This window comes from Anopheles stephensi, unplaced genomic scaffold (genome assembly GCF_013141755.1).
Source record: "Anopheles stephensi strain Indian unplaced genomic scaffold, UCI_ANSTEP_V1.0 ucontig282, whole genome shotgun sequence".
Lineage (NCBI taxonomy): Eukaryota > Metazoa > Arthropoda > Insecta > Diptera > Culicidae > Anopheles > Anopheles stephensi.
In genome coordinates, this window is record NW_023405216.1 from 1,707 (window position 1) to 15,155 (window position 13,449).

The 13,449-nt window shown below is 44.0% G+C and overlaps 1 long non-coding RNA gene across 2 annotated transcripts; it reads right to left on the bottom strand.

Annotated features, from left to right (window-relative positions):
* Nucleotides 1-2,304: 2,304 nt before the first annotated feature.
* Nucleotides 2,305-11,539, bottom strand: LOC118516353. Of its 2 annotated transcripts, XR_004907854.1 has the most exons (4): nt 11,518-11,532; nt 10,421-10,547; nt 10,001-10,342; nt 2,305-3,368 (listed from the first exon to the last, which is right to left on the bottom strand). It is a non-coding gene; the product is annotated as an uncharacterized LOC118516353 (long non-coding RNA). The 2 variants fall into 2 exon arrangements; XR_004907855.1 differs by lacking the exon at nt 10,421-10,547 and having other exon boundaries at nt 11,518-11,539.
* Between the last annotated feature and the right edge of the window lie 1,910 nt (nt 11,540-13,449).

The window sequence follows — 13,449 nt, forward strand, 5'->3', positions numbered from 1 at the left end:
ATGGGAGAGCGCATTCGTAAAGGAAGATCGACGACCGTGCACCGGATTGCTCGAGGGGGACTAGTCGTGATTTCAGCTTGCTGCAGCGTGCATTCACTTGCATTTGAGGTCAGCGAACCGGGTTTCTTTCCGTGTGCGAGTTGTGTTTAACGCTTCGTTTCGGTTGCCTGCCGTGCCGAGATAGAACATCGCCGTCCGTTCGTGATGTTCCGGAGCCTGGGTGTAAGGTTTGCGTGCTAAAATGCACCCGACTAGCGGTACAGGACCAGGGCACGATCGTGGGCATTTGTGGGCTTTATTTTGGCTTCAGCTTCAGAAGGGGGAAACGAATTTCACTTCATTCCGAAATGCGAATCTATCCGATTGCGGTCCTGTGGCTGATCCTTGGGGGTGTTGGGACAATACGGAGGAATGTGACCTTTTTTGCTTTGCTTTACGTGCCGACCGAATACTCGGCCTCCTCGCCCGTAAGGGTAAGGAACCGAGGAATACACAAAATAAATGTTGTTGGTTCGCCTGTTAATGCTGTTTTGGTCTGGGCGACACTGGGGCGGAGCGGGAAGGGGCCAAGGACAGAAGGAAAACTGGATCGTTAACAATAAAAAGAGAGTAATGATCATGGCGTTGCAAAACATACAAAAGCATTACGGTGTCTGTTCAGCCGCCTCTTGATGGTGGAATGGAAAACCACACCAACCGGGGGTAGTAAAAGATTCGTGTCGTAAAATAATAATTGGATTAAATACTTTAAATTTTTAATATACGAAGGGAATGAAAGTTTTTTTTTTTAATATTTCATAAATATAATTGAGTTGTTTCGTAAGGAGAATCTTAAGTAACGGATTTTTTTTCATTTTTAAATCTAAAATCTAAGCGTTAGATCAGCCTGTTTTATCCACGCAGATTATTTAACGATAAGCTACTTTCTAATTAAATTTTAACTACAATTTAATTTTAATCTTCGTTTTGCGAGATGGAAAATGATTCACTGAACTATAAAATATTTCTCACACCAATACCGAGCATGCAACATCTGCCGCTCAGCTTTACGGCAGCAGAAATCAATCGTTCGAATCGTTGCCCACAGGATTTTACCTCCCAAACAACCCAAACTAACCCACTCGTAATTCAACCTCATTGAAAAATTCCTTCCACTGCCAAAATGGAACGCAAACAGACCACACCGCACCGAGCCGAAACCGGACGCAAACATCACTCGCCGAGTAATGGCCAGAAAACCAGCGTTCTAATTATACCCTTCAAGACCATCCATTGCGAGCTTGTGCCGTTTTTTGCCGTGCTAATCCCTTCTTCCCTAAGCCGCCCGTTTTTTCGGCATTTTCTTCCACTCACTTGGTCACTCAGCCACACACATTGGTTCGGTCGCTAGAAACATGTTTTCCATGTAAACACAGACACACAAGCACGCTCTAGCGATTGCATCAGAACGGGCGAACGGCGGGATCATTTTTCCGTTCGACTCAAATAAACATCCTTACAGTGCGGACCCAGAGGACAGAGCACGGTTGTCTTGGCGCGCGAAATACGCTCCATTGCGCGTGTTCATCTGCGCACGGTGGTATCGGTGGCACTCAGCTGCTCACAATAGAGAACGATCGGTTGACTCGCGTCCGCCACGGTCAATTGGCAGTGGGATCGATTTTCCTATCGAACTACGAACGCGAGGGAAATGGGATGTTGTTTTTCCAACCCGTTCTCAAGAGCGGTGGTGATCTGTTTGTTATGTAAGTCGATATACAGATAAAGCGAGATCAACAACTCGTGGGATCTATTTTAGAGCACTCCTGTTTGGGTTGGACATCTTTGTATCGGATGACGATTCATGCAACAGATCTCCTCAATAACACCATAATTAGCCCACTATGACTTTCGTTAAACCGTGGTCCTTAAACGACAGTGATCGTCAAGAGTCACTATAGCCCACTGTCGCAAGTGGTGGGTGTTGAGAAACAAAGCACCGCCGATGACATCCGGCTCGTTTTACAGTGGCCAGCGATCGTGGTTCAAGGGCAGAAGCCTTCCCTCTTCATCATCTCGACAAACAATGACTGCATGCTCGAGAGTCAGATGCACTCTCGATCACAAATCCCGATCGGGGCTTTTGCCAGCTAAAAAGTGAAAGCGATCCCAGAACCATGTTGCAGCGAAGAAAGGAAAAGTAAAACGCGCCAATTTAGTCACCAAGATCACCGAGCCATGCATCAATCTTCTCGACCGTTCCTTACAAACACACACCCAGGGCCGTAACAACGTAATCCAACTTAAGACGTTCTCCGGCAAGACATTCTTGATGGTTCGAAAGGCAGCATTACTTTAGGACGGAGCAGCATGCCATTAACCGTGACGTGCGGGATGAGTTTACATATGATTTCCCTTTTTTTAATGTTTATTTGCTAAACTTGCGTCAGTGTGACGCAAAAGAAGCGGAGAGAGCCGAACAAAAAAAAAAACATCTTCAGAAGTGATCTCCATTTCTTGCGTAAGGTATCGCGCAAAGATGAATATTCCGGGTCCGGGTGTCTCAAAGGATTGATTTTTTCTTCAAATGTAACGCGGCTCCGGGCTTCGGAGAGACATTGGGAAAGCATTTCCAAATGGAATCCACAATCGATTCCGATGTTGATCGCTTACTCAACAGGTTCGCGGAACGATGGTGAATCACTTGAGTTGACCCAGTTTCCGATCTCGGACTCACGCGTACGATCATAAAGGTTGGTGAAGCTGTAACTGTCCGGTCTGTTTAGACTGCGGCCGAGTAAAAACAGATTATTTACATCAATCTATGCCCTGTGCGGGAGAAAACCCGGGAGAGTGTGCGAGAGCTCGGAAAACATTACAGAAGCTGAGCATAACTATTGCTTGGTGGCGAGATAAAAAAGCAGACTAGTTTCGAAACTGTGTTTTTCCAACAGATCAATGTCACTTGCGATCGTCCCATCCACGCCAACGCTCAAAGTTAATTAAATTTGGCAAATCGCACTGGACTGTTGGACAGAAAATGCCCTCAGCAGCTCATGTTGATGTATCATTTCCGTTCTCAATCGACGGCAGCTTGGCTCCGGTCCATTCATGCCGCCACTGCTCTCATTCAAGCCCGTAGATTAATGGGTGACTGTTGAGTGCGGTTAGGTTGCGCGCACCACACCACAACCATCGGCCTTTTTTCCAATAAGATGTCAAATCTAATTAGCATACGGAATTGAACATTGCAAAATGATTGCAGGCGCGGTGTATTAATCGCCCGGGCTACATGTGCCATCTCCCATTCATAAACATCACGTGGATCGTAATGTGAGGTTCGGTTAGCACTGCACTTACCTTATGGGTTATGTAGATGCAACGAAATGCTGAAAGTAAAAAAAAAACATAAACATTTATTAGACTCTTTTACTATTTATAATGTTTCTATTAATAGTATGTCGTTGATGGTTGAATTTCCTGTTCGGTTATCTACAGCTGTTGCTTTGTCCGTTTTTATGAGTCAGAAATTCAACGGAATCGATTTTCTGCGGTAAACAGACTATCGATAGCTTGTGATAAGAGAGATTATGGTATTGACCTGTTTCACTGTGCCTTTCCCTGACGTTGTATGTGCTTACGACAGTCTATGGTATTGATCGTAGGGTGGCAAGTTTTATATTGCAATGCGCTTTACAGTGTTCCTCAGATGTGTTTCACTGCCTCCAACAATGTGCTGTTCCATGATACAACAGTAATAAAATATAAATTGCCGGGATTGTTTATGGAGGTGATCCGGTGGTCGATGCGATGGCTGTGCCGGTCCTAACACGGCAGGACCGGGGTTCAATTCCCATCCATGACCGACTCCCCGTACGCAAAGTTGACTACTTTGCTACGGGGTAAATGAAGATGATGAATGATGAATCCACGGATAAAGTTAAATGACCAGAAATCAAATAATAAGCTAGGAAAACTCTTAGTTAGAGATCTTAAATGAGAACTTACAAGATCTCATTTAGTGCAGGCTTCATCTAAACCACAACTAAGGCCAATGAAGGGTCATCACTTGGCAAGACGTACGTACCATCCAGCAATGCGCAAACACAATTAATGGGCGCAAGCAGTATTTATCGAGGGCTCTAAACATTCCGCGCCTACCACTATCGACCGAGCAAATAGTAGCCTCGGTCAGAATGCTGACGAATGACTTATCTTATCGCCCGAACCGAACCAGGCCGGACCGAACAGCAAAGGCCAGGACAGTCACGTCGCTCTGTGTCGCTTGGGCAGCAAAAACATGTAACTGGTACGTGGAACTGGATGAGTTAACAGCGCCCGTTTGTTCGTTACCGGACCTGTCCTGACCAGGCGTGTGTGATGTTATGGGGGTTTTCCAGCTGCCCAACTGTCATTGGGTGGTGCGTGGAGAAGCTTGCCATTTCCGGGACACGCACCGAAGCGTTGCGATAAGGGAGGGTTTTAAATTTCCTTAAATAAATAGCTTGCCAACATGAAAACGATATTTTTAAAAATAAAACATGCTTTTACGATGCCCATCAAGAGACAAAAAAACGCACACATCAGTATGCTATTAGATGTATGCAAATGAAAACGATCAATCATCAACGAGAAAGCACTCGCAATAAGACGTTCATCACATCGGAAGATCCGATCGGAAAGAATAACTCTAAATCCACCGTACACTGTGGCCGTCTACTGCCGTCTGGTGCCGTTTGCCGCTTTAGTTTAGTTACCGCATGGGTACACCACGGCTAGCTAAAATTAGTTTGAACCGTTCCGTTTTTCCTGACGCACCCGTGAAAAACTCGATCGTTGTCGCTAAAGTATGCTGCTGGGTGGGGGGAATACTGGCAAAAATAAAACGACAGCGGGATGACAAAACTGAAACGCTGTTTTTTTTGCACCAAAGAAGCACAGAAAGAGGTGGATTCTGCCGAAGAAGAAAAACTGTCATTCCTTCTGTCCTTTTCCATCTCTGTGCGCGTGACGTGGCGCGTGACCTCAAAGGGCCTCTCAAAGGATCAACTGTACTTGGCGCAAGCGCCTATCCTTTTGCAAGCGCACCTCATCTCATCTCAACCCAGGGAAAATCACTTTTCCTCACCGCCCACCGAGACTGAGCAGAAAAGGTTGAGACCTCTTCCAACTGGCCGAAAATATGCTGGCGGACATTATTTTTAAACGCAATAACGCGTGGGCCACTAGCAACCGCGCGTCGGAAGGGCAGCCGAAAAATTATAAATAATGCTTACCTTTCGGCGTTACAACATCTTCCGACCGAGATTGAAATAGGTTAGGGTTATGGGTTTATTTGTTAGGGTAACCGTGCCAGGATGCCATTGAGGGAAACGAGGTAAGATGGCGTAACAGCGAGAGAAGAAAAAAAGAGTCAGCGTTCTGTCTCTGACGAAGGTTGGAGCTCATGATGGATGCGACTGTGTGGTTGGGCGTTTGGTTTGAATTTTTAAGACGGTGGTGAAGTTTTTCCCCCGCCTTTTTTTGTAGGTCAGGATGGTGCCAGCGAGCGTGAAAAGGTGGATGTCCACATACAAACACCCATGTCAAGGCTTGTGGCTTAAGAATGTTTGCGTTGCGGACGGTTCTGGGTGATGACAAACGTCTCGCCGATCGTCTTGAGAGAATTATGCGTTGACTTAAGCGATGAGATAAAATCAAACAGAAGAGTGGCTTGTTTTCGTAAGCTTTTATTGAGAACAGCGAAAAAACATTTGCTGATGCTGATTTTATTCAATTCAAACATTCTCTTCAGGCTTGTTATTTGTAATTTTCTCGACAGGAAAGGCCTCATTTCGTTCGGAAAAGACCTTCCGAATTGGGATCTCGATAAGAAAGCTATTTTTATCCGAAATTTTGTTTGTCAACTAACCCTCCCCTGGCAGGGGAGTCCTTCAAGAAACATTTCATTCAGCATTCCTTCGCACAGTAATAATTTCATTTCAGACATCCAAAGAAAGCACCCGAGAAGCAATCAGCTCGTAATGATGCTGCGAGTCGAGTTGAGCTAATTTTCCATCCCCCGGACATGCGGAATGGCGGATGCTAAATTCGTTCGTTCACATTCATGCAAAAGAACATCCAGTGCCGGTTTTCTTGTGAGGCTCACACACACACACACGGACGCATTTGAGGGACGAGGCCGGGTGTGTAAAGGTGTGAAACGATTCGGTTTAAACTTGAAATTCCACCGGTTCGGTTGGGTCGGCGGAATGGTACGGAATGGTACTCGCCCGCGACCTTCACGGGATGAAAACCGGCTCCGTACGGCGCTTGTGGTGAGGCGAGAGGGAAAGGTGGAAGTGGTGAAGTGGGTTGTGCTGGACGGGGTGCAAGCGTTTGAAAAATATGTATTTTTGCCTGTCTGGCGATCGTTTGTTGATTGATCTTTTTTCGCGAGATTGCAAAATTGCGGCGCGCGCGCGCCCGTGCTTGTAACATATGTGTTTGTTACTCCCGGTCGTAAGTGTGTGTAAGAATTTGGTACCCCGACAGTAGTGCATGAGTCATCAGGTTGGGAGTAGTGCGTTGTGTGCGTTTTGTTGGAAGTCGACATAGTTGTGATGACATTCATCTTTCAGCAGAGAACCATAGTTTTGGTTGTGTTTTTTTGGAATAATTTTTGGAATAATGTTGTATTCTTCCGACCAAGGCTTCCTTCATGAAAGGAAAGCAGTTGAGAATTGAAGGGTGTTTGTTTCCATTCGGGAAGCTTCCAAACTCTGAGACTTTTATTATAAATTTTAAATTCAACTCTGATTCCTTAAAAGCTAATTCTTAGTGAGCTCTAAAGATATAAGGATCGCTCCTGAGTTATCGTACTTAGGGTTAGTCCCATCAAAATTCTCAGAAGCGGCATCAAGAGCGATTCTAGGAGGCTGAGGTGGTTTCGGTTTTCTTGCGACAATCTCTATTATCTACCTATCTCCTGTTATATTGTTACATGAGGATCTTCGAAAACTTCAACTTCAATTTAAGTCATTAACAATCTTAAAAATTTCCAAAAGCAAAAGATAATTGTCTCTTCATCGAAAGAATTGTAATAATGAGTATAAGCCAAGCTAGCTTGAGCTTAGTACTCGTCCTTGAGCACTAAGGAACTATCGTCCAGCTACTTCAAGAAAGCAATAGCCGTGCTTCTTGCTTAGTACGAGTTTATGGGCCTGCACTTTGGCTTATCATTGAGAAGACTCTCCAGCTCTAAGAAGCATCTAAGAGCTAAGATGCTCAGTTGATCGCAGTTTGTTCCTGAAAGGTAGAAAGTATTCTATGGCACATCAGGTCCTAATAATAAATTTGTCTAATAAAATCTTGTTATCAGACTAAAGTACGTTAACTGTTGTTATATTAAGTAACATTGTAATATTAAGTAACAATTTTAAATGATTCGGTTTCGTTGATCTTCCAGTAACAAAGTTCAACTTGAACTTATTCGGTGGTGTTTGGTCAATAGATAGGTTTAAGCAATAGTTTAAAGAGACTTTGAGACATAAGACTTCTGCCATTTCTCGTGTTTGCATGAAAGTTTCCATATCTAAAATCACAATAATCTATATAGTTTTAAACTAACTTATTTAAACTAAGCTATTCCGATAAGATTCTCTTAATAACTGATGATTGATCGCATTTTCGTGCTTTATATTGAAGACCTCTCAGAAAAGATTCAGGACATCGCTCTTATATGAGCATCAGCTTTACAGTAATTCTTGACACCATTAAACAAGTTCCAAAAACCCTAGCTAAACCACATTTTAACCAAACCATATAAAGCTGCTCGTTGTTTTGTTAGGCTCTGGGAAGCTCGCGGCTCTTACTCCTCATTCAATCGCATTCGCTCTTTCCTCATCCAGCATCATTAGTACGGCGTATGTCGGTACCGCGGATAATGAACGATTGAACGGACCTGCTATGCGTGGGTGTTTGAACAGCTGCGTCCCTGCCTCCTTTCAACCCCCTTTAACACCCCTCCCTCCCCCCCCACTCGCTACATCCCACATCAAAAAAACACATGCGCAATGCATTTCGTGTGGTAGTGACTAAACCAAGAGTGGTGAAACGAAGAACAGACCAAGAGAGAAAAAAACAAGCGCCTAAAAGGAATCAGCTCAAACGAAAGTGGGTTTATGAGTGTGTGTGTTGCGAGAATCTAGAAACGAACCGCGATGCTGTGTATTTGTGCGAGCCAAAGGGTGTTTGTTGCGAATTTATGCTCACACGGCAACCACTAACCACCGAATCCGCTAAATATACGCTTCACTTTCGTACGCCGAACCGGCGGTACGGTTCTATTTTCTTCTCGCCCGCTCCGAACCTCACTCAGCTTGTCTATCCCACTTCCCTGCCCCTGGGTGGGGTTGTAACAACCCCAACGAGCCATCTTCGGTGGATGTTGCTTGTTTTCGCTTTTCAAATCGAACGTACGAAAACCTGCGGAAGATCGGCTAGGCTTCCTTTTTGGTAGGGAAGCATCTTCTACCACTACCCTAGACAAGCGACACCTTCGATAAGCGTGTCCCCAAACCTCCTTTCCTTCCCTTCCCTTCCGCTCGTCTCACCATGCAGTCCCACCTGTGCCCGTGTGGCGTCGCGTTTTGAGACAACATTTAATTTTAACGCACCCCAACCGTTCTGGACCGATCGACCGTTTGTTGGGAGAGAAGACAACTCATTAAACTGGTTTCCTCCCCACCCGTGTGTGTGTGTGTGTGTGTGTGTGTGTGTTGGTGCGGTGTGCACCTTTTTTTTTTGCTAGCCTCAGCCATCGGCGTAACGGCGTAGCAGCAGCGCAACCAAGTCCTTCGCGAATTCTGTGCGTATATGCTGACCGCGCGTGCGCAAATGCGTTTCGAGGGATTAAGGTTGTTCTGGGCTGTGGTTTCTTTGCCTGCATCATGCTCTCCGCTGGTTCCATTTTCATTTTGTGCTTCATCTTCACGTGCTCTTGCCGTAGTCGTAAGGGGTCAACGAAATCGGCAGACACCCGCAGCAGAGGATTCAGTTTTTGGAGGCAATTTAAATCAAGTCCCCGTTGAGCGCTTCCCGACCCCGTACCGGTAAAGCTTTCTGCATAGGTGTCACACACACACACACACACACACACACACACAGCTATTGGCGCCCGCATGCTATCGTACCATAAATTTTGCGGATGCGGTTCCCCGCACACTCTGGAGTTTTATTTTGCAGGCATTTTTGCTTCACTCGCCAGACTCACCCCAAAAAAAGAAGCTGACAATCGGCGAACTCTCTAAGCGGATCAGTAAAAGGGGGGTTGAAGGATGCAACTTGGATGGGAAAAGAGCTCTGAATGCTTCAAAAGTTTATTCAACTCCATAACAAAGTTCAACCGTGATGCGCAATAAGGCTTCAAGGTGGAAATTGTAATGTGATAACGAAAAGAAATAAATAAATTAGCACACACAAAAAAACAACCGCGTGATCCTCGCATTCTAAGGTGCGAAGAACCGATTGTTGTTTCTCTGTTTGTGTGTATTGGCTCAAGCCACGGTGAAGATGAGCAAGAAAAGCAGCAGCAGCAGGAAAAATGATGCTGATCCTCCCCGTATCTTCTTGGCTCTGTAGCCATCCTTCGCTGGTGTTTTCGCATCTGGTCGCCTTTTTTTACTTCTCTTTCTTGCTCTCTCTCTCTCTCTCTCTCTCTCTCTCGTTTAAAGAGACAGATAAAGCGGATTTTGCATGCAAAGCTTAAAAAAAAAACGACCCACCCCGTTTACGGTGGAGAGCATGCTGGGACGATCGGGTCGTATTTTTAGTACTTCATCGTAGAATGTGTTTGGTCGCCCTCGAACAATTTTTCCTTTTTTATCCCTCGCTACTTTTCTTCGTCTTCTTACTCAGCATCACCCTCGACCCAGCATTTCCACCCATCCCCCCTCAGCTTGATGAGTAAAGATTGTTGTCCTGCCTGATTCGCGTTCATTTCACACCTTCCCGGTGTGAACTCGTTTTTAAATGGACTCACCTTTGCAAAGGAAAGATTGAAGACCGATTCGCACGGAAGAGCGTCCTGGACTTTGTTTTTCGCTAGGAAAAGGATTGCTGCTTGCCAGGTGTACAAGAGAAAGGAGTTTTCTCCACCACCCAAACGTGACCGCCTTTTGTCGATTCACTAGCGCTGCTGAATGAGATGCAACACAATTAAGCTATCCTTCGGCTTACGCAAACACACACAAACAGAAACACAGACACTAATGCACTGGCACACTAGGTATGTGATTTAAATTTTCACTTGTTTATTGCAGAACGTGGATGTAGAAATGCCTGCCCGGTTAAACACGTTGGACTTGGTTCAACTTTTTTAATCCTGTCAAAATAAGGCAAAGGATTGTTGTTAAGGATTAGAGCACTGCGTCACTGCACTTAAATCACTTAAGCTTTTCACCTTATAATTTAACCGTTTCAGTAGGATTTGTTCACTATTTTTAAGTAATATTCAAAGTTGATTACTGCTCTGCAGTGCCGAAACACTCTTCGAGAACACTCCCAAACGTCACCAAACGTTTCTTTTTCTGGCAGACGACGGGTTTTTTGAGAGCAGGTCAGTGAAATGAGTGTAGCAGAAAAAAAACAACAACCCAACTCTCCACCTCACATCGGTCCCACGCAAACCTCACTTGAAGCTTTTGCGCCCGAACGGAACCGGAAGGACCGAAGGGTGGTGCCGGTTGGGGGGTGAGGAGCGGAGACGAGCGTGAAGTGATAGTGCGAGGTCAGGGAAAATGCGGATTTTTGCTCACGAGCGGGTACAACCCGAAACGGGAAGAAGCTATAACGATCACGCACACACACACACATGCATTCACTGGCACACAAACAAATACGTGATACAAATGATCGCGCGAGGCAAAATAACAGCTCGAAACCCCAATCCAACCCAAGGTGTTGGATGTAAAGCGCGAACGGAATGAACAAAAATGTTTGCTGATTTTTATTTTTAGATTTTTACCGAAAATTCTACCACGGCCGTGTGTGTGCGTGTGTGTGCACGATGGTGGAAACGAGCCACGTGATGTAACGTGGAAAAGCGCGAGGATCGCGAAGGAGAAAAGTCGGTACCAACCGACCTCGTGGAGCAAAACGGTGATCGCAAAAGGAAAAGTATATGCCTGGGAGATAAAAAAGCTGGATTAGCCCTTGCTTTTTTGTCTGATAAAGTCGATCTATGAAAATGATAAAATGTGTGGAAAATTTATTCAAACTAGCACGCGAATTTTCTGTCATAAGTTCACTTCATTCATCTACACCATGCGGTTCAATATCCGGATTTAGATCCCGCCAGATCAGCACACCAGCTAAAACCACCGGGCTTAAGCATCCGTTTTTCCTCCTTCAACGTTTGCTGCATGAATCACACTTTTGGTCACGGGCACCGGAAGTTAAAGCCTTTAAACGCTAAACTTCAAAGCATTTTAACCGCAAAAACACCGGCTACACCAACAATCTTTCTCCTTTGCACTGTCAATTTCCCACACCGAACACCTTGCGTTGCGATAGAAGGCACCAGGGTGCACGAGTCACTTTGCACACTCTCACAGAACAACTTGCCTATTGCCCCGAGAATAACACCGACTTGCTCGAAGGAACTTAACCAACAGACACCGCCGTCGAAACCACCTAGCGAAAACGAAACTGAATCCGGTGTATGAGTGGTGTGAGTGGTGTATGAGTGCCCCACCGGCACAGGAGATCACTGTGAGTGAGAGAGTGTCGGTTGTGTTGTCCAACAGTGGGGGTGACTTTTTCCCATTGGTAGCTGCTATCAGCAGCCTTGCTGTTTCTTGCTGTGTTGAATGCTTTTGCTTTGCGTAGCGTCCGTTATCTTAAACGCCGAGTGCCGTTGGGGTGCATTAGATGAATGCTTGTTAAACTATGATTGTTAGAGTTAATGTTTTCTTAAACATTAATAAATTAATAACAGTTAATAAATAACAGTTTAATAATAATCTTAACAGTTAATAAATAAAATAACAATTGGGATAACATCGGCAATATTTATATGTATTTTATAGTAGATAATTTAATTTCAAACTGTTTAAAAAATCAATAAAAAAATTAATAATTTTTGTAACGATAACAAATGCTCAAACGATTTGTTTTCTGTATAATTTAAAATAAAATTTTTTTTTTTATATAAAAATAAAACTTTTGATCATTCTTTTTGAGCGTGTGGCTTTCGTGTCTGCTCAGCTTAATGGTGCGAAAGGGATAGCTTTCTCGCCGTGAGCTAGTGAGCAACCGATGCGGTGAGTGAGTTACTCACCAAGAAATATCGAAGAGAGATGAGTACGATCGTTCGGGGTGAGACGGTAAGCTGATGATCGTGATAAAAATAAAACAAATAGTACGATGATCACGATTTTATATACTGAAGAAAAAAAAAACACCCAGTTCGTCATCGTGTGTTCAGACAATATTTTAGAGCATTAATATCTGTGCTGATCAGGATCATCATGTTTCAAGGTCACCGTGATACAGCATCATCTATTCGCTGCATGTAATTGACGATCGTGAGGTGTTGTTTCGGCGACTGCAAAGTAAATTATTATATTTACATTATATTATATTATATTTTATCGTTAGTTTGAGCTCATTGCTTTAAAGATTGATTTATAAAAGCTTAGCTTAAAGTATTGTACAAATACATTTGGGATTTTTTTGTTGTTGCGTTCACTAGTATTGTAGAAACATTTTGTTTTTTTACAATCCATATCTTAGGTTCAACATTGACGAATAAAAAAGTATAGAAAATCCACAATTTCGTGAACTTCATGGCCGTGGAAAATTACAGCTTCCAATGATATATTTTACCACGTAAAATGATTACTAGTCAGCAGTTTTGTTTCGTTTTTAAAATAAAAAGTAAAAAAGTGCAAAAAATCCTCAAAAATCCTGAAACAGTTGCTATACAAGCAAGAAAATATTTAGCTAAGGGTGGAATTCAAATCAATCTCACGCGTATCTACCACCCTGCTCTGCGGATTGCATACTTTACTTGCATTCAACCTGCATGCCCTCTTGCATGCATCTTTCGAAAGCATGGAAAAGAGCTTTCGAGAGTGAAAGCTCATCCGTTTGACACTCAACATTGCTGCTCATTTCCCCGTTCATTTTTCTTAATTTTCCAACCATCATTTTATAATATTTACGCTCTTTCTCCGTGCCGATCAATGGCATCTCGATCGGTTCCGGAATCAAACGGGCTGGCAGTTGCCAACACACCGTCACTCGACACACACAGAACTGGAACGGTAGATTTCAAACGCTGGGGTACACGTACAGTGCTACAATTTTGTTTAAACAAATCGCAAACGAAAAAAAAGGATGCTTCTTGTTTTTTTTTGTGTTGCAAATCCTCTATTCATACCATGTCCAATCAGCAGGTGGGCAGAAAAGGAGTGCCATCAAAACCAC